This window comes from Pinus tabuliformis, chromosome Q (assembly GCF_031772625.1).
Source record: "Pinus tabuliformis cultivar Carrire ecotype Pingquan chromosome Q, CPIR1, whole genome shotgun sequence".
Classification (NCBI taxonomy): Eukaryota; Viridiplantae; Streptophyta; class Pinopsida; order Pinales; family Pinaceae; genus Pinus; species Pinus tabuliformis.
In genome coordinates, this window is record NC_142296.1 from 1,164,553,945 (window position 1) to 1,164,576,076 (window position 22,132).

The window sequence follows — 22,132 nt, forward strand, 5'->3', positions numbered from 1 at the left end:
TCGGCGAGTCCCTGAGGCATGCCAACAATAAAAAGAATCCCTCCTTGCCCTGCCCCAACCCAGAGTGGAGGCTTCGAACCTCTGAATTGGATTTCCAAAAGTGGTGGAAAAATCAGGGCAAAGTTACGATATTCTTCGACAGAGCCTCCAAAGGAAACCCGGGGATATCAGGAGCAGGGGGAGTAATCTACTCCCCAGATGGGCACAAAAGAGACAGCTTCAGCTGGGGCTTAGGACAGAGCACTAATAACCAGGCAGAGATTCTAGGACTGCTCAAAGCTTGCCAGCTAGCCTAGGGGAATAGAGGAATAAACCTACAAGTCTTTGGGGACTCGGAAATCTTGATAAAAATACTCAACACAGGTGATCATCTTAATAACCCAACACTCAACAAAACTCTTGAGAGACTAAGGAAAGTGTTGCAGAGCTTCACTACCACTTCATTCTACCACATCCTCCGAAGCCTAAACAAGGAAGCCGACACAAGGGCAAACATGGGTTGCCTCTTAGCCCAAGGAGCCCTGTCAAAGAACAATGAAGCACCAGAATGGCACCCAATTCCTTAACATAGAATTCCGACCTGCGCAAGAACAGTCACTGGTGGCAATGACTCCTGGTTCTGCAGTTACCATGATTTCCCAAAAACCAGCGCAGGCTCACACTCTATGGCAACTACAATATAACATTGGCATCATATTAATATATAGCTCGTTTTTGTGTCTCAGATCATATATTACAGAGATCGCATTATTCCAATGACTCGCTATGCCCTTAGACTTGTACATTTTTGTAGAGGCTCAGATCTTCTCTTCTATGGCCTGAATTAATATTCAGTGGCTTGTTTAATGTACAATATGGCATCGCTTGTATGGCCTGTCCATATCACAACGACATTTATTTTAAGACTCAGATCACATTATCCTGTAGCTCACATGCAGTTCAGTGGCTTTTGCATTTACTTATGATGGCAGCGCTTAGACTCTTCTCTGCTCTAGCAACAAAGTCAAAACCTTAAATTGTGCTAGGCTCTCTCATCGCTCTCATATAAGCAATGAGATAATGAAGTTGCTCAGAAAATTTTTCAAGATCAGAGGACACAAAGTGTTGCAGGACCGTCTAAGGGCACATGCAGGTCTCACCTAATCGGAACTGGAAAATATGTTGTCTCCCTTTTGTTTTGTAGGCTTTTGCGCACTGACCAAGGAATTCTTTGTAACCATGCCAAAGTGTTTAAGCTCGTTCCTCTTTGAATGGCCAATGGATCCAATCAGGCTCTATTGAGACTGAGTTGCCTGAAATCAATGGTTGATGCATTATTTAGTAGTGGTGTTAGGCTCCAACCCAACCTTTTTCTATAAATAAAACTCAATCGTTTTTGTTAAAAAAAAATTGTGTTTTCCTAGGCCTCTTATGACCTCTTATGAGGAAGCACGTGTTCTTAAACATTAGGCCCATTCAAGTTGTTTTTATTACAATGCAAAACTTAATGCAATATATCCTGCATGCAGCAAGTATAATAATATAAGGTACCATGTAATTTTTTTCTCATAACCCACTTTAAAAACACAAATTGACTTTAATAATATAAAGTACATAACACTAAAGTACCTCATAAAGGAAGCACATGTTCTTAAACATTAGGCCCATTCAATTTGTTTTTATATATTAATTTCACCTCTCTATATAGAGATATTCTTATTTTAATTTTATTAGAACACATGACATTTTTATTTGACATGTTTAATAAAAATTTTATTTAGTTTTTTAATATGATATGCATAGCATATATGTAGAAGGTTTTTTTTTCACATCTCTAAACATATAAAAATATTCTTATTTTTTATTTGATTAAATCCCTCATAATCTATATATATATATATATATATATATATATATATATATATATATATATATATATATATATATATATATATAACTTAGAAAATAGTTTATTATAAGTATTAAGTTTTTATATGGTTGTTAATTCAATTTTAACATGATGTAAAATATCATGATTATCAATATTGAATCATCATTATTTAATTTTTTTAATGTGAAATGCATATTATGGTTTTTTTCATAAACTATCAATAATTTTATTACTAAAAACAAAATTGCAATATAACGCTTATTATTTTTATTATCACTTCTTACTTTTTGTTACTTTTTTAATTGAGTAGAATTATATTTTATTGTTATTATTATTTTATTTAATAATCACTTTGTTTGTTTTTAATTTAATTTTAAATTTAATGCTCCATTACAACATCTCCCTCATACTGTGTTATAGAGCGTCTCTCAATGCAATAAGTATTGTGCATGTCCTTAGCATGGTTTTACACTCTAATTTGGATTAAGATTTCCATAATAAATATATCATTAAATATAAAAGAAAACACATACAAAACTCTACATAATAGAACAAAATTTACATTTGGAGCATCATCACGAGGAATAAACTCCAGTGTAATTCAAGTTTAGAAGATGTTGACCATTGTAGCTACTCCTTTGTGGTTTTGATTCTTACAAAAGTAAGTACAATGCTTTACACTCTTGGTGATAAATCAAAAGATTTCTTGGTTAAAGGATCTCTTGTTGCCTTGCCATGCAAACTCTCTATAGATTCTAAAGAATGACCAACCCTATTCTTGATAATAAATATTATACCTAAGTAGGTCCTAGTCCAAAAATCAATAATAGAGCTAACCAATTCAATTCCTCGTAAATCAACCATTTCAATCTTTCCTCGGTTCAATTGAAATGATTTTTATCTACATGTTGTTGAAGGATGAATCGAACCCAACAAGTTGGTCAATCTTGAACCTCTCCTTAAAACTCGATGACTTTTCATCTAATTGAATTTTCTTGAATACATTTTATTGGACAATGCCTACAATCCAAAAACCCAATTCCATTTGCTCGATAGTGTTGGGATGAGGTTCCCTGGGTCAATTTTGTTAAAATATTATAATTCTCCACATTTTGAGGAGCAGAGCATGAGTACCGCGGGTCAAATAGGAGTCAAGGGGTTTTAGGAAGGTCAAAACCCCTTATATCTTGGTATTGTTTTGAGATTCGCCCATGGTTTGCGGACCATGGTATTGTAATAGAAAATAGTATAAAAAGGTGTCTTAGCGAGTCCAAAGGAATCACTGGATGGATGAGATACTTTTGAGTCTGTAATTGTAGATCTTTTTGTATTCAGGCGAAGGGGAAGGCCCTTGTAGCTGAGTGCATGGAGACCTTGGTAAGTTCGCAGCTGAGTGCGCAGACCCCTACAGCTATGTGCACAGGTCTGGAAAGTTTGTATGAAGAATATCTGAAGTAATAAAATATATTTGAAGTAATTATGTGTCTATTTTTATGCGTTTGTGTATTTTGTGTATTTATGCGCAACCAAATTAAATTTATCTATATTTTATCTTAAGAAGTCTGTAAAGATCTAGATCTACTGTTATATGTATATTATGTATGATTAGATGTTTACGTGAATCTATAACTTTCTTTAACTGAAAATCACTTAAGTTCATGAATAAGGGTTCACGAAGGTCAAATCAGATTTGAAACTGCAGAAAACGCCTTAACCACATCACATAGTCTTATGGATGCAGAAGCTTGGTTCTAGCATCCTCCAATACTGATATAGGTGGATATTGGTGGCCACCTTCCTATTCCACTCAACATTGTCTCTTTCAGTTTTTTTGTTTCCTTAATTGTAGCACAGTTTACTATTTTTGGTATTTTTTCAGGTCCTGAACTTCTGGAGCTGTTTTGAGACCTAAATGGCGTTCCTATCAAAATATTGCTTGAAGAAGACCTCAAGCGACAAAGGAACGCGATGATGGACAACTTTGTCCAGATCCTTCAGCGGCTAGCCAAGGGTGACGCATCTACTTCCGGCAGCTACTCTGGAAGCACCACACCCTTTAAGGTACAAGTTAACTTTGACATTCTCATATTTGAGGGTCAGATAGATGCAGACGTTGTAGATAAATGGTTAAATCTACTAGAATGATATTTTTCCATTCACGTCTTTTCCAGTCGGGAAAAGATCACTTTTGCACTTCTCAAAGCAGCGCCCCACATCAGGGATTGGTGGGAAACCTACTGTGAGCAGAAGGATGAAAGTACGAACTCACTATTTTCAACCGCACCCACTTGGAACTCATTCCGGGATGCCATCAAGAAGCAGTACTACCCTGTCAGGAGCTATGAGGATAAATACATAAAGTGGACAACGCTGCGACAAGGAAGGGACCAAGATGTATCGAAGTTTACCAATTTTTTTCATACCCTTCGCACGAAGTTGGGTATCAAGGATTTTGAGAACCATTTGATTCTCAAGTACCGTGGCTACCTACACAGGTACATCTAGGACGAGATGGAGTACCTGAACATCCCCTCGCTCGGCACGGCATATCAATATGCCATCAAGATCGAGCAAAAGTTTAAATATAAGAAGCGATACTTTGGATCTACGAATCAGAAGCAAGGGGAAGGTGCCCCCAAACCACAAAACAAAGGACAAAGACAAGGCAGGGTGGCCCAGGACAACCCGCCAAAGCTACAAGAAAAGAACAACACCGTGAATCTGAAGAAGGACATGAGAAAGTGGTGTGAGTTCCATAAGAACTCCACTCACAACACAAGTGAGTGTCGGGCCAAGAAATCACTGGTGGTCAAGCTAAAGGCTTCATAATCATATGCATGTTCCGACTCTGAGTCATAACCCGACAAGGGGAATGACAAAGGGAAGCATATTATCAATGCGGAGCCCAACACCATCGTTGCCACCACGAAGATCCAGAAGGAGGAACCCAAATATCCATAGGAGGAGCACCTCTTCCACTCCTAGATGTGGGTAAAGGGTTCCCCGCTATAATTCATTTTTGACAACGGGAGCCAAAAGAACCTCATTTCGGAAGAGGTCGTGAAGCGGCTGGGCTTACCGACCACAACACATCCATAACCGTACACCATCAGGTGGCTTCACCAAGGACAGGATCTTCGCATGAGCCAGCAGTGCCGCCTTCCACACAACATCAATCCTTTCACGAATGAGGTATTATGTGACGTTTCTCCCCTTGATGTTTTTGATGTATTATTAAGCCAACCATACTTATGGAAGTGACATGTTGTGTATGAGTCAAGACCTCGTGCTATTATTGTTACTTTGGGAAATAAGTTCTACAAGATACCAGAGGTAGCACCACCTCTTGCCATCTCTTTGGTTACTGTAAAACAATGTAGTAAGCTCATTTCCAAAACCGGGAATTTTTTTTCCTGATAATACGCCCTCAAGGAAAGAAGAAGACAGTGGCCACAACCTCCAAACAGGGCCCCTCTGCACGACAAAAACATATGGACAAGGTCGTGGAGGAGTATTGGGACATCTTCACCTCCCCCACATGGGTGCCTCTGCACTGTCAAGTCAAGCACTCCATCGATCTAACCCCAGGTGCGTCGCTGCCCAATGGACCAATCTATTGGCACTTCGTTCTAGAGAACGATGAAATCAAGAGGCAAATTTAGGAGCTGCTGCAGAAAGGTCACATCCAAACGATTTCATTTCCCTGTGGGAGCCCGATCGTGTTGGTACAGAAGAAGGATGGGACATGGAGACTCTGTATTGACTATTGTGCGCTGAACAAGATCACTGTCCGGAATAGGTACCCGATCCCATAGATTGATGACCTTTTGGACCAACTGAAGGGGGGAAAATATTTTAGCAAGATCAACTTGAAGTCAAGATATCACTAGGTACCAATCGAACCCTCTGATGTGTGGAAGACTGCCTTCAAAGCCAAGGAGGGCCTTTTTGAATGGTTGGTTATGCCTTTTAGGTTGATGAATGCTCCTGCAACCTTCATGAGGCTGATGGATGACATCTTATGGCCATTCGCCAACTCATTTGTAGTGGTATACTTGGATGACATCCTGATCTTTAGCCAGAGTTGGGAAGAGCACCTCCACCACATCCGACAGGTTCTCTAAAAACTACGGAAACACAAGCTATGTGCCAATATGGAGAAATGCACTTTTGGCATGACCCAGGTTCAGTATCTAGGATACATTATTGATGAACGGGGGGTGCATGTGGATCCAACCAAGATCCAAGTCATCCAGCATTGGCCAGCTCCAACCACTTTGACAGAGCTCCGCAGCTTTCTGGGTCTTGCCAATTTCTACCACAGGTTCATGTTGGGATTCTCTCATATCACGTGGCCCTTGAGTCAAGTCACAAAGAGATGAGTGAAAGAAAAATTCTTTTGGTATGAATCTCAACAAAAGGCATTCACAAAGTTGAAACATCGCCTCTGCTCTTCACCAGTGCTCACATTACGAGACTTGCAACAGCCATTTGAGGTTGACACAGATGCCTCTAACTATGCTATTGGGGCAGTCCTTACTCAACAGGGGCATCCAGTGGCATATCACAATGAGACACTTTCAGACACAGTCTAGAAGTATCCCACTTATGAAAAAGAGATATATTCCATTGTTCAGGCCTACCGATAATGGAAGCATTACATTTTGGGGAAGGAAACGGTCATCCACATAGACCACCGGCCCCTGCAGTTCATACAGACGCAAGGGAAGTTGCAGAATGATCGCCATCAGAAGTGGTCCACATACTTACAACAGTTCCATTTGAATATCAAGTATAAGAAGGGTAGCACCAATAATGTTGCAGATTGCCTCAGCCGACCACCAATCATGGCATTAACCACCATGTTCAACTCTTGTGGGCACAAGACTTTTGATTGGACACTTTTCTACAAAATTGACCTAGAATTTGGCCACACATACTAGACGCTCTTGGAGGGTCAGCAAGTTCCATATTTTCACCTCCAGGATGCCCTATTATGCCACCTGGGACACCTTTGTGTTCCTTCAAGAGAGCGTGCCAAGATGATTTGGGAAGCACACTACAGTCGAGTCGTTGGGCATTTTGGGGTCGAGAAAACGGTGGCAGTACTGTAGAAGTATTTCTATTGACCGAATCTTCGACAAGGTGTCGGGAATTACATCAGATCCTGCACTGCCTGTGCCATTGCCAAACAGACCATCAAGAAGCAAGGCCTCTATACTCTGTTGCCTACCCATAGTCGACCTTGGGAATCCATCTCCATGGATTACATGTCGAGCCTTCCTTCAACTAAGCATGGCAATGACTGTGTTTTTGTAGTTGTCGACAAATTCTCGAAGATGGTCATTATGGCGGCCTGCAAGAAGAATATCACAGCAGAAGCCACTAATAAACTCTTCCTTGAACGAGTGTGTGTAAACTTTGGGATCCCACAATCTATCATCTCAGATCGGGACAACAGGTTCCTCAGTACATTTTGGTCCAGTCTCTATTTGATGTTGGACTCCAAGCTCACTAAGTCCACAACTTTCCATCCCCAAACTGATGGCCAGACAAAGGTTGTCAACAAGATGATCATACACATTCTGCGCATGTACAACTCAAAGCATCCACGCACATGGGATGAAAGCCTCCCCTATGTCCAGAACAGCTATAACTAGCTCTCCATAGCTCGATTGGCCACAACCCTTTTCAGGTTGGCTTGGGATTCTAGCCACTATGTCCCATTGATGTGGCCATGCCATTTGCAGCTACTCATGCAAATTTGGATCATGTCCAGTTTGAAACCGATAAGGAAAACAACTTCATTGAGCACATCCAACATATCCACTAGTAGGTCCATGACATTCTAGAAAAGTTAATGCCAAGTACAAGTAGTGACATGATCAACATCGGGTGCCACACAAGTTTCAGGTGGGCAACAAAGTCTGGTTGCATTTGCAAAAGGAACGCCTTACCGGAGCCTATCGGAAACTCAGACCACTCCAATATGGTCCTTACATGATTATCAAGGTGGTGGGAGATAATGCATTTGAGCTCAGCATTCCCCCATTCCTTGGCTTGCACCCAGTGTTCAATGTGGACCGCCTTCGACCATACTTCCCACCATTGCAAGACACATCAAACATTGTAGAACAACTCACACCTACAGAGTTAAATCCAGATTGCATGGAACAAGCCACAATTGCTAAGATCATGGACACGCAGATCAAGAACACCCGACAGCAAAGGATCCAACTATATCGAGTTGTCAAAGCAGGCCAACTCCTTCACCAGGGACCAAGTTCAGCAAAAGTTTCCTCATCTCATGGAGGAACTCAACGCAATGGGGACCATTGCTTCCTAAGGGGAGAGGAATGATCCAAGTGGATATTGGTGGCCACCTGCCTATTCCACTTGGACCCCCAACACTGTCTCTTTCATTTTTTTGGTTTCCTTAATTGTAGCACAGTTTACTATTTTTGGCAGTTTTTCAGGCCCTGAACTTCCGAAGCCGTTTTGAGGCCGTAAACGGCGTTTTTAGGGAAAACGGAGAGACCAGAAACCTCCCAAATTGGTTAGTCCATCTGTTTTCGAATTTCTCTTTGAGATCTTCGAAACGAGTTATTATGATAGCCAAAGGGAGATCATATGCCAAAGTTACGAGCCTGGGAATTTGATGTACTAATTTACCCAAACAAGGCCCACAGTTTTGGCGCTTCATCTCCTAGGGTTAGGTTTTTGGATGTTTAGGGTTTTCCATTGTTTCTCAATAATAAATAGGCCTTTGAGCCTCATTGTAACACAGTTTTGAGGCATGTTGCCACCACATCTCTTCTTAGAGATAAGCTACCATCGCCTGAGCTAGCCGTATTTCCATTATGTTTGTAAGCATATTTTAGTATTTGATATTAATGAAATGAAGTGTTATGTCTATTGCATCTTTGTATTTATGGTTATATCTATAACTTGTTGCGTTCTTGTTTAAATCTGGATCAAATACTGCCTCGGTGAGACTGCAGATTACGCTATGCGGGTTGTTGTCGAAAGGGATCCAGAGTTGTGTGAGGCTGCCAAATTTGCCTCGCTATGGGCAACAAAGCACCCTGCCCGTGTCATTGAAAATAATATTTTCTAGGTAATGTTTGAAATGGAATTACGAATGGTGATTAACCAGAAGCCACGGTTGTCACCTAGTCTATTCAAAGAATATTGACATGTTATTGATTTTAAGGCCAATTTCCACCATGTCTACATCCATGCGAGACGCTATCTGATGAAGAAATGGACGATGTTTCTATTTCGAGTCACCAAAGACGATATCATGTAGCTAGTCCTTTAGTGGCTGACCGATTGGCTCCTTCCAACAGATATTGTCGAAGGTATAACAGGGACTAGTCAAGAAGGCGCAACAGGTACTAGTAAAGAGGCTTAGAAGGAAAAGAAGACGGTGACCATCGACCTGGAAAAGAATATCGTGCTCGAGAGCAAGCACAATGAAGTGTAGCATATATAAGAACTTGATCAGGGCACCGAAGACCCCTTTGTAGACCCAGAGAATGTTGATTCTCCCTTTATTCTTAAACGACAACAAAAGACAAGTGCGGGAGGCGTACACAAAAAGCACAAATCCAATAAGTTTGTCTGTGCAGAGGCCATGGTCCTCATTGAGGGGGACCTCAATGAAATTGGAGATATAGTCAGGTCTGCGATAGAAGAAATTTGGGGCCACATTGAAGAACAATACCAGTTTGTTTTGACGAAGGTCTAGGTAATCCTCAAAGAGTTGCAGGTTTAGGTGAGCCAGGTTCGAGTGAGTGTGGGTCAAGTGAGTCGGTCCCAAGCGAGCGTGAAGCCAATGACATTAGGTAGTGTGCAGTCGATCCTCACTTTTTAGCTCCACGTTGTACCCCTGCTTGATGGATCCTTACATCTAAATGATGTCGCAGAACGGGAGAGTTTATAGCTGCTCAAAGACATAAGTATTAACCTCGCAGCGCTCCCCCTATCCATATTGCATGAGCTACACTAGGGTGTAGCAGATGAGCTTAAGGTGCGAGAGCAATGGGCTCTCATGGTGATAAAGGATGCACAAATCACTAGTCAACATATGTGCAATGAAAAGAACAAAGCTCTTCAGGATCGTGATGAGGCAACTACGAGAAGGGCACAGTTGGAGCATGCCATTTCTAGAATATGCAATGAGCTTCTCGAGCTCCAGATTTAGTCTGAGTCCTCTTCTGAAGAAAAAGTGTAGTAGCTCGCAAATGCGTTTAGAGAATCAAAGGCACAGGTGGATAAAGTTCGCTTCGATCTGCAGCTACAAATTAATGAGCTGCAATTGAAGTTACATCCCACCACACCACCAAAGATCTGAGAGAAACATGAGGCTGCCATCAGAACAGACATGGAAAATCTCGACACTGCAGTCAAAGAATGTAGCCAGTTGTTCGAAGATACTCTGGCGCTGTGGACCTCACTGCAGGAGGACCCACAGGTGAAAAAGATTGAAGTCACCATTCAGGATAAGAAGTTGTAGTATGATGAGATAAAGGCAATGACGCGCACCTTAGCCCCCATGCAACGATTTTCCCAGTTGAAAGAGGGAACATAACTACAAGGAAAAAGCAAGGATCTATGGAAGAAGATGCAAATTATCACTACATGGATGCATGCATGGGAAGAAGAAGCAGGGCCGCTCTCACATATTGTGGAAGGCACACTCAAGAGTATGCAGCAAACGCAGCGAACCTTCGGCTTAGCAGCGGAAGGGCTAGCTACGGAAAAGTTGATCAAAGAAGTTCAACATGAAGCAGTTCAATGTACGGAGGCACTTTACCCACTGAAGTCTTCATTCACCAGCCTAAAAGCAAAGATCCACAATGTACGAGCAGAGTGATTCAAGGATGAGTCACATAATTGTGTTGGGGGCCTGTTGGGACAGGGTCCCCTGGGTCAATTTTGTTAAAATATTGTAAGTCTTTGCATTTTGAGGAGTGGAGCGTGAGTAGCGCAAGTCAAATAGGATTCAAGGGGTTTTACGAAGGTCAAATCCCTTATATCTTGGTATTGTTTTGAGATCCGCCCATGGTTTGCGAACCATGGTATTGTAATAGAAAGGAGTACAAAAATGTGTCTTAGCGAGTCTAAAGGAATCACTGGATGGATGAGATACATTTGAATTTGTAATTGTAGATCTTTCTGTATTTAGGCGAAGGGGAAGGCTTCTGCAGCTGAGTGCCTGAAGACCTTGGTAAGTCCGCAGCTAAGTGCGCAGGCCCCTGCAGCTATGTTCGTAGGGTCTAGAAATTTTGTATGAAGAATATCTTAAGTAATAAAAGATATTTGAAGCACAAAATTTTTATGCACTTGTGTATTTTTTATATTTATGCGCAACTGAATGACATTTATTTGTACTTTATCTTGTGAGGCCCGCGAAGATCTGGATTTACTGTTATATGTTATTTTATGCAAGTTTAGATGTTTACATGAAGTTATAACTTTCTTTAACTGAAAATCACTTAAGTTCATGAATAAGGGTTTGAGAAGGCTAGATCATATCTGAAATTACAGAAAACGCCTTAACCACATCACATAGCCTTCTAGATGCAAAAGTATGGTTCTAGCATCCCCCAATACTGCCTCAGGTGAGACTGCAACCTGCACTACGTATGTTGTTGTTGAAAGGGCCGGTAGTGTAGGGTTTTGTTGGTTAGCGTAGCTAACTCTGAACCTGGGTCCAAGCCCCCTCAAGCCAACAGATAGCCTCTTACTCTATTTCTTTCCTCAATTTTTGAATACTATGTTTATTGGGCCTCTTTCCAAATGAAAAAAGCTTACTCTTAAAAACCTAGCCTATAGTTTCCTTCATATTTGGTATTGCAAAGTATTTGACATCCAATCATTTTGCTTAATAAGGGTCTCTTTGTCCATTTGCTTTTATAAATTTTAACTTTAAAATAGGTATAAATTGATATTTTAGGTTATACTATCATGCATCCTAAGGGATGAAAGTAATTAACTCTCAAATGCTCAAACCCTTAATCTTTATGAAGGAATGAAATCAAATTGTATAAGCTTTCACAATTTACAACAATCCTTATTGAGTTTTTCTGGATTTTACTTGTAAACAAATTGTATAAACCTATGTTTCAAGTGATAATGTCACCTATCATTAGGGATGAAAATAATCAACCCTAAAAAGTGTGAAATTTGCTTCATGGGATATATCCTCTCCATAAAGAAACAAAACTAAAATATGCATCGCTTCATAGTTTATAACATTCTTCATTGAGTTTTTTGGATTTTGTGTGTAGAATTTTGTATAATTTATGTTTTGGGAGATACTACCGCACATTCTTAGGGAAAAATTTAATTAATTTTCAAATTCTAAAATCCTTGAGCTTCATGGGCTATATCCTCTCAATGAAGGAATGAAATCATAGTTTGTAGGCTTTCACAATTTGTAAAATTCTCCATTAAGATTTTTGGATATTAGTTGTGTAGAACTTGTATAAAACACATTTTGGGTGATCTTATCATTCATCATGGAAGACAAGGTTCAATAATTCTCAAATGTTCAAACCTCTAAGCTTCAAGGCATATATCCTCTTCAAAAAGGATCAAGGTTAGATTATGTTGCCTTTTACAATGTGTAACACTCTCCGTTAATTTTTCTAATTTTAATTGTATAGAATTAGTATAAATTGACATTTCAGTTGATACCATCACCTATCTTTAAGGAAAAATATCAGTATCTCTTAAATGCTTGAACCTTCAAGTTTTGCAAGTTTTCATAGTCTACAACATTCTTCATTTGAGTTTTATGGATTTTAATTGTGTAGAATTTGTATACCCTAACATTTCACGCGATATTATCACCCATCCTTGAGGATGAAACCCATTAATGCTCAAACATTTGAGCCTCACACAAGATATCCTCTCCATGAAGGAATATAATCAAATTATGTAATATTTCACACTTTAACATTCTCCATTTATTTTTATGGATTTTAATTGTGTAAAATTTGTATAAGCTAATGTTTAAGGTGATACCATCACCTATCCTTAGGGATGAAAATATTTAAATTTCAATTGTTGAAACCTTTAAGCTTTGTTGGAAATTTAACTATAGTGAGAGGGGGGGAGGAGGGGTGAATCAGTATAGTGCATTCATGGTCATCAATTACAAAGTTTTACTTTTCTTTTTAGTAGTTATATGAACTATATGATAAGCAACAATACATCATATGAATAAAAAAATTGACATATGAACAACATTAAACCACAACATAAGAAACAACAAATAAGAGAAGCACATGTGAACACTAGATATAAGCGGAAACCCATAAAGGGAAAAACCACAATTTTGTTGTTGTGATGTAAAGCAAGAACCCACTCCCTTTTTTACATTAGATTTTGTAGGCACCCACCTACAAGAGGTTATAACCCTTCTTCATTTTTAAAGATACAACTTCTTAGAAGCACCCACTCCCACTTACATCAATTTTCTGCAAGATTCTACCTATAGGAGGCTTATGCCTCTATTTTCTTCTACAAACTACAACATGTTTGGAAGATCCTACTCCCTCTTATACAAGCTCCAACCTGCGCTTTTTCAGGTTACTACCTAAAAGGAGACAACAATCCCGTGATAGATAAAAGATTTAATATGTTGGCTTACCCGGTCTTTAATTTTGAATACCTCCATCTCTTTGTCTCCTTTATGTACTATGTTTCTGCCTCCTTTACAACAACTTTTGCTTTGCTCTTCCTCCTCAATTCTACTTCGCATCTACTCTTCTTTCTCTTTATTTTTTTCCGGGTAATTCATGAACTGCATCTTCTAATAAATTCAATAGACTCTCTAACTATTCTACCATCCAAAAGCACATATTTTTATTTACAAACTGTGTTGGTTGTTTGTATTCCAATGTAGGAATATGAAATGAAAGGTTGTCTCTTTGTATTCCACCTATTCATTTCATATTTTTTAGATTTTGAATGTCAAAACAAAATTAATGGTCCACCAAATATTATTTAAAAGAGTAACATCATCAAACTATAATGAACCATTAACCATGAATGTATTTGTTAGGGTTGTGCAGCTGGGAAACATACAAATGGACCATTCCCTTATAATGAGAGGAACACAACTGATATTCTTCAATTGGTCCATTCTGACCTATCTGGTATGTACTACGTAACATCATTGGGAGGATACTCATATTATGCAATCTTTGTGGATGAATACTCTCACAAAACATAGATATATTTCTTGAAGAGGAAGGATGAAGTGTCAAATCGTTATGTTCTTTAAAAGCATTGGTGGAAAATCAAACAGGGAAGAAGATCAAAGATATTGAGGACCGACAATGGAACCAAATATGAATCAAATGAATTCAATGACTTTTGCAGATAGGTTAGAATTAAGAGGGAGACAATTGTTCCAAACACTTCTGAGCATAATGGAGATGCTAAAAGGAAGAATCAGACAATCATGAAAGCCACTCATGTCATGTTGCATGATCAATGCCTATCAAAGTTCTTATGGGGAGAAGCTTCCAACACTGTCATATATGTTCAAAATAAGAGCCTCCATCAAGCCTTGGATTTCAAGACACCCAAGGAAGTCTCACTAGTAAGAAACTTGATGTTTCTCATTTTAGAATATTTGGTTGTCTCGTGTATTTTCATGTGCCTAAAGATTGGAAGCTTTTGGGAATAAAGGAATATTCATTGGCTACAGTGAAAATTCAAAGGCATAAATAATATATGTGCTTGGTCAAAGAGATGTGGAAGTAAATTGTGATGTCACCTTCAATGAATAAATTTCCCTTGGGAAAGTCAGAGATCTCCCAATCCCAAGGAAGGACGATGATGCTACTGAAAAATGAGATGAACGTCCGACATATGATCCTATGCTCGATTTTGAAGGCTCGATAGATCTTGGTGATTCCTCTACCTCAAGGAAACATCCACACTGCCTCAAAGATACTCTTGAATATGTTGAAAGACATATTTCTCCAAGAGGGACATTTCCATAAAGTAAGAAGTCGAATAGGTATCGAGGGTACTTGGTTGCTATGAGTACTATCATTCAAGTTGAACCACACACGTTCGAAGAAGCTGTAAAACACTAAGTATTGAAGGATACGATAAATGAGGAATATGAATCTATCATGAAGAATGATGTTTGGGACGTGGTGCCTAGACCCAAGGGAAAGTCTGTGGTCACCTCAAAATGGATTTACAAAATTAAACATGGATTTGAAGGAAGTGCTAAAAAATATAAGACTAGGTTCATTGATCGTGGCTTCTCTCAAAAGGAAGGAGTGGACTATAACGAGATACTTGCACCAGTTTCCTGATATACCATTATCTAATCTATTATTTCTCTTGCTGCCAACCAAGGATGGAGCCTACACCAAATGGGGGCTTTGGGGGCTTTGGCAAGTGATAATTCTCTACAATGTGAATTATGGAACCAGAGGTTTTCCCACTTGCATTACAAATCCTTACTTGGGGTAAGGAAGATGGTCATAGGTATGCCTAAGTTTAACATGAACCATGAAGCAATTTGTTAGGGTTGTGCAGCTCGGAAACATACAAAGGGACCATTCCCTTCTAGTGAGAGAAACACAACTGATATGATTCAATTGGTTCTGACTTGTCTGGTATGTTATATGTAACATCATTGGGAGGATACTCATATTATGAAATATTTGTGGATGACTACTCTCAAAAAACATGGATCAATTTCTTGAAGAGGAAGGATGAAGTGTTCAAATGGTTCCATTCTTTCAAAGAATTGGTGGAAAATCAAACGGGGAAGAAGATCAAAGATATTGAGGACCAACAATGGAACCAAATATGAATTCAATGAATTTTGCAGAGAGGTTGGCATTAAGAGTGAGACAATTTTTCCAAACACTCAGGAGAAGAATGGAGTTGCTAAAAAGAAGAATTGAACAATCATGGAAGCCACTCATGCCATGCTCTATGATCAATGCCTATCAAAGTTCTTATGGGGAGAAGCTTCCAACATTGTCATATATGTTCAAAATAAGAGGCCGCATCAAGCCTTGGATTTCAAGACACCCAAGGAAGTTTTCACTGATAAGAAACCTGATTTTTCTCATTTTAGAATATTTGGTTGTCATGTGTATTTTCATGTGCCTAAAGAGAATAAGAATAAGTTAGAATCTTTTGGGAAGAAAGGAATATTCGTTAACTACAGTGAAAATTCAAAGGCATATAGAATATATGTGCCTGGTCAAAGAGATGTGGAAGTAAGTCGTGATGTCACCTTTAATGAAGAAATTTCCCTTGGGAAAGTCAAAGATCTCCCTATCCTAATGAAGGATGATGATGCTACTGAAAAACAGGATGAACCTCTGAAAGATGAGCCTATGCCCGATGTTGAAGGCTCGATGGATCCTGGTGATTCCTCTACCTTAAGGAAACGTCCACTATGGCTCAAAGATACTCTTGAATATGTTGAAAGATATATTACTCCAAGAGGGACATTTCTTGAAAGTAAGAAGCCGAATAGGTATCAAAGGTACTTGGCTGCTATGAATACTATCGTTCAAGTTGAACCATGCACGTTTGAAGAAGCTATAAAACACAAAGTATGGAAGGATACGATAAATGAGGAATATGAATCTATCATGAAGAATGATGGCTGGGACGTCGTGCCTAGACCCAAGGGCAACTCTGTTCTCACCTCAAAATGACTTTACAAAATTAAACATGGAGTTGATGGAAGTGCTAAAAAATATAAGGCCAGGCCCACTGATCGTGGCTTCTCTCAAAAGGAAGGAGTGGACTATGACGAGATATTTGCATCGGTTTCTTGATATACCATCGTCTGATCTATTATTGCTCTCATTTCCAGCCAAGGATGGAGCCTACCTCAAATGGATGTCAAGATCTATTTCTTGCATGGCTCGCTTAATGAGGGAGTCTAGTTGGAACAACCTCGGGGGTTTGAGGTTGAAGGTCGAAGAACACATGTATGCAGGCTAAAGAAATCTATCTATGGTTTGAAGCAAGCCCCTAGAGATTGGAATGAGAGGATTGACAATTATCATGTGAAGTTGGGCTTTACAAGGAGTTATGTTGATCCTAAACTATACTTCAAGGTTGAAAAGGACATGCCTCTTATTTTGTTCCTTTATGTTGATGATATATTTCTAACATGTGCAGACCCTCTCATTTATCAATGCAAGAGGGAGTTAACTTCTGAGTTCAAGATGAAGAACCTGGGTCTGATGCATTACTTCCTAGGCTTAGATTTCTAGCAAAAGCTAGGTGATATTTTCCTTTCTCAAGGAAAATAAAATGTGAATTCGCTAGAAAGATGTGGGATGGTTGATTGCCACTCTATGCATGCTCCGATTGAACTCAACTTCAAGAAGTTACGTGGAAGTGTTTCAGGGCCTGAATTGGCAAACCCTTCCAAGTATCGATAACTTGTGGGGGGGCTGATGTTCTTGGTAAAATCTCGACCAGACATATGCTTCGATGTGAATACTTTGAGTCAATTTATGGTTGAGCCTCATCACATACATTGGATTGCTGCTAAGAATCTCTTGATATATCTTCGTGGCACAATCAACTATGGGCGGAGATACACTGTCGAGAATTTGAGGCATATTAGATATTCTAATGTTGACTAGGCTAGTAATGTGATAGATAGAGAACATTAGGATGTTGCTTCTCATTGGGGTTTGCTTCAATTTCATGGATGAGTAGGAAGCATAAATCGGTTGCTTTAAGCACCTCCGAGGCCGAATATATTGATGCTAGTATGGCCTGTTGTCAACATGTCTATTTGAGGAAGCTCTTCAGTGAGCTATTTGAGCAAGCGTTGGATACCATCATGATCTATTGCAATAACCAGAGCAAGATTCGCCTTTCAGAGAATCTTGTGTTGCACGACCACTCTAAGCACATTGATATCATGTACCACTTTACCTAGGATATTGTACAATGGGGAGAAATAAGGCTCCAACACATCAAGATTGATGAGCAGGTTGCAAACTTCCTCACGAAGCCCTTGGGGAAGGTCAAATTATTATCTTTTTGAGAGAGACTTGGAGTCGTGGAAGGACCCTCCCATGAGGGTCCCGCTTGAGCTAGACATTGAACTTTGGGAGCTCCTCGGGCTTGGGTTACTTCTTGGAGATATGAGCAACCATAGGGTGAGTGGTTCACCTTCCCCTATAGGTTTTTTATGTACAAGGTGAGTGGTTCACCTTCCCCTATAGGTTTGTTATGTAAAGGGTGAGTGGTCCACCTTCCCTTGTGATACCACATTATGGTTGACATGTGTGTAGGGTGAGTGTTTCACCTTCCCCTACGATTGATGACACATGTGTGTAGGGTGATTGGTTCACATTCCCCTATGATTAATGATTATGCATAGGATGAGTAGTTCACCTTCTCCTATGGCATATGAGTAGGATGAGTGGTTCACCTTCTCCTGTGGATTCCCCGGCATACATCCTACCCATGAAGTCTGGGACTCATGGGAAGTACCTCTCATCTACCCAATGAGTTTGGAAAATAGGATAGGGACCATAACACTACAGATGGATGCATTGTGTACTATCGTACTCCCTATGTCTAGGATGCATGGTGTTCAACAACTTGATCTGGGATAAAGTCTATTGGAGTTCTACCCCTGGACTAATTTCGTTCAGTGGAGAGTGGCAAGGTCTTGTGACTCACTCTCGATTTATTCTTCTTCATTAATACATCAGTGTTCATTAGATTTGAGATGAGATGCATAGATGGTACATGATGACAGGATGGAATGATGAATTGGTAGGTGGAATTCTCCCTAGTTGAGAGGGAATGTTAAAATTTTCAACTAGGTCCAAATTCGACTTTAGACAGCTCATTTGATGGAGATGATTATTGCATTGAATTCCTATTTTTTAGAGGACCAAAATCGACCAAAATATCATCAAATTTGGATAAGGAAAAATATGTTTTTGAGGTCAAGCCCACATGTGCAAATTGTCAAGGTCGACCACATTATCATGTAGGCTCATGAAGCCCAATGGACATGACTCTTGACCTCCAACGACTTGTATAAATAATAGATACCTCCAACATCATTTGGCACCTCATTAGCTCATCTTCTTCTTCTCTCTCCTCATCTGATTGTTTGTACAACTTATTGGGTAACTCTTCTCTCACACGTGTGGCTGAAAGAGGATGAATTACATGGCCAAACTACATGATTTGTTGCAGGGTTTCACCAATGCTAACCAGGGCTATTTTTACTTCCTTTGACTGTGTTTTTTATGCCAAAAATTTTGTTTTGAAGGGTCACATTAATTGGCACAGAAACTGAGGTTTTTTGGGCATGTTGATTGCGCTGACCGTAGGCTTGAAGTGCAGACTTTGACCAAGTTTTATTTTTGTTTTTAATGACTTTTTTGGGATGACTTTGACCACCTAAGAAGGCCGAGTTTTATTGGATATGACTGAGCTACATTATGGACGGTTTGTTGTTGCTTTGACCAACGTTGACTTTCTGGTTAGGGTTGTTGACTACTGCAAGAAAATTTTAGATTTGATAGGGTTGCTTTGATTATCATTTTACAAGTCAATTTTGACTTTATTGTACTCTCTCTCTCTGTTGAAAATTTGATATAATAATAAGAATAATTTATCAAAGGGTTTTCCCCATCTTGGCGGTTTTCCCTAGCATTCGCAAAATTATGGTGTTCTCTTGTCTTGGCTTGTCTTCTGCATTTTATTGTTCATGTTCTATCTACAGTTAATGTCAATGTGATTTATGGTTAATGTGATTTCTATTGGAAACTAAATTGGAAATTGTCATTGGGATATTTAAAGGACATTGAATTAATTGTTGCAAGCATAGAACATACCATTGTTAACTAAAATTAATAAGCTACATCCTTCTTATCATAATGACTGCTACAACCATGTAGACTTCTACTTCAGCTATCCTTCCATGCTTCTATGATGATGTCATCTTGATTTCAGATCTAATGCATCCTATAATTCTTGTGATCTTTCCATCATGACTACTATCTTTTACAAACTTGAAAAGAACTAAGTGTAGGAGATTATCTTAGTCATAGTTGAGATCTTTCACTTCCTCCTAAGTTTGTCTTCTTCTTTTCAAGCTCTCCCACCTCTTCAGTGATATGGGCTTCATTTCTTTCCTTTTCCTTTTTGTTTTCCTTCTTGATTTTGGAACAATTCCTTTTGTAGTGCCCATATTCATTATGCTCATAACATTATATCTTTGACATATCAATCTTGTTTTCTTTTCTAAGTACCAAACTTTCCAAACTTTCCTTTTCTCCTAGCCACGACAACATATGCTTGAACTTGTTTATTTAGTCCAACATCACTCTTTGCTTTCAACCTAGTTTCTCCAATCTTACATAATGACCAAAGTTCACTGAATGGAGTGGCTTCCTTCTTTCCATATATAATTTATATAAAGCTACCCCATTCATCAGGTAGTTCATTGAGCACAATGGTGGTCATTTCTTTATCAGACATTATTTCTCCTAGTTCTTGTAGTTTGTCTCTTATTTGTGACACCCTCGTAAAGTATGAGGCTATCCTTTCTTCCTTTGATACCTTCATATTGTATAGCTCAGTTCTCAAAGATATAACTTCTCCTGCAATGCTTAAAGAAAATAGTTCTACCAACTTTTCATATATTTCTTTTGATGTCTCCATCTTTGCTACATAAGAGATGAATGAATCCTTGATTAATTATATAAGGATTCTTTGAGCCCTTATTTCCCCTTTGGTATAATTTTATAATGCTTGAGCTTACTCTTGAGATGGTTTTGAGATGGAGCCCTTTGCATATTCAACAACTTCGTTCTCTATGAGGATCAAATCTATCATTTTCTTCCATGCGAGGAAATTTGATGACCCAATCAATTTATTGCTTTCCTTAAAATGAAGTCATTTTGATAGGAGACTCAGACATAGATATAAAGATACTTACTTGTCAAGTGAATATTATCCTTTGATGGTGATATCATCAACTTGATACCTACTTTATTTTGATGATGATTGATGATGTTTTATTCCTTGAAGATGACAATGCTTCTTCTTCTAGAGATGTCTTTCTTCAAATATGCTTGATATGTGATCCTTTCTTCAAGGAGAGGGAGATCACCTTGATTAATTTGATGACGATAGAAATTATTCTTCTTGATTCCTTGGGATGTAGAAATGTAGGATATGGAGACTTCAAGATGCTTCAAATGTGTAGTCCTTTTTTCTTTGAGTGGAGGTAGGGTCCTTGCAGTATTCTTCTCCTTGTGATGATGTGATGTTTTTCAATGAGTATTTCTCCTTGGTGCTCCTAATTTTTCTCACCCCTTATGTATCCTTCTTCAATGATGTGATGTTCAAGATGCCTCTTCTTGTCTTGTCACCTTAGCTTCAATACCATGTTGAGAAATATAGGGGCAACTAGATTAGGTGATTTATTTTACTTTGATAATTGCTTGTGAAGTATTTTTACTTAACTTGATTAGCTTTGTATTTCACTTGATTATTATTATGTCCTTATCATCAAACAACTAGTAAATAATGAAAAAACAATTAGGCAAGAGGACACAAAATGTAGGTTGTTAGCTAGGGCAATAACCTCTCCTCTTGAGAGAAAAACTCACAAGAATTCTTCTCTCCTTATAGAATATTCAAATGACGAATTCCAAGACCTAAGACCCTTGAAAAGACCCCTCCAAGACCAATTCAACCTTACTTCTTAATGAGCCTTCCTTACACAACTTGCAGCAACAACCTTTGACCTTCCAACAATAAATTCGACCCCAACAACTTTTCCAGCGACTTCTACTTGCCCAACAACTTCGACTTTCCCAACAACTTCTGCAATTTTGAATTCTCTGGCAATTTCTTCTGCAACTTCGACTTGCCCATGAACTTTAGAAACCCTAAAACAAGAGATAAATATAGGTCCAAAAACTTTGATCTTGATCTTCTTCTTCTTCTTCTTCTTGATTTTCTCCCCTTTTCAGCTTCTTTCTTCTGGTGATCGAAATTCTTTCTTGCTTGATCGAATGTGTTGGATGTGTGTTCCAAATGAGGTTGAATGCCTCTTATAATTAGGATTTCCAGGGGTAGGAATTGTAGGAATTTACAGGGTAAGTTCCTCAGACAAAACACCAAAGGACACCGCTCACAACCAGATTGCAGATCAATACACCAGTATTTTTGACGTGGTTAAAACCCTCAAAGAGGGAA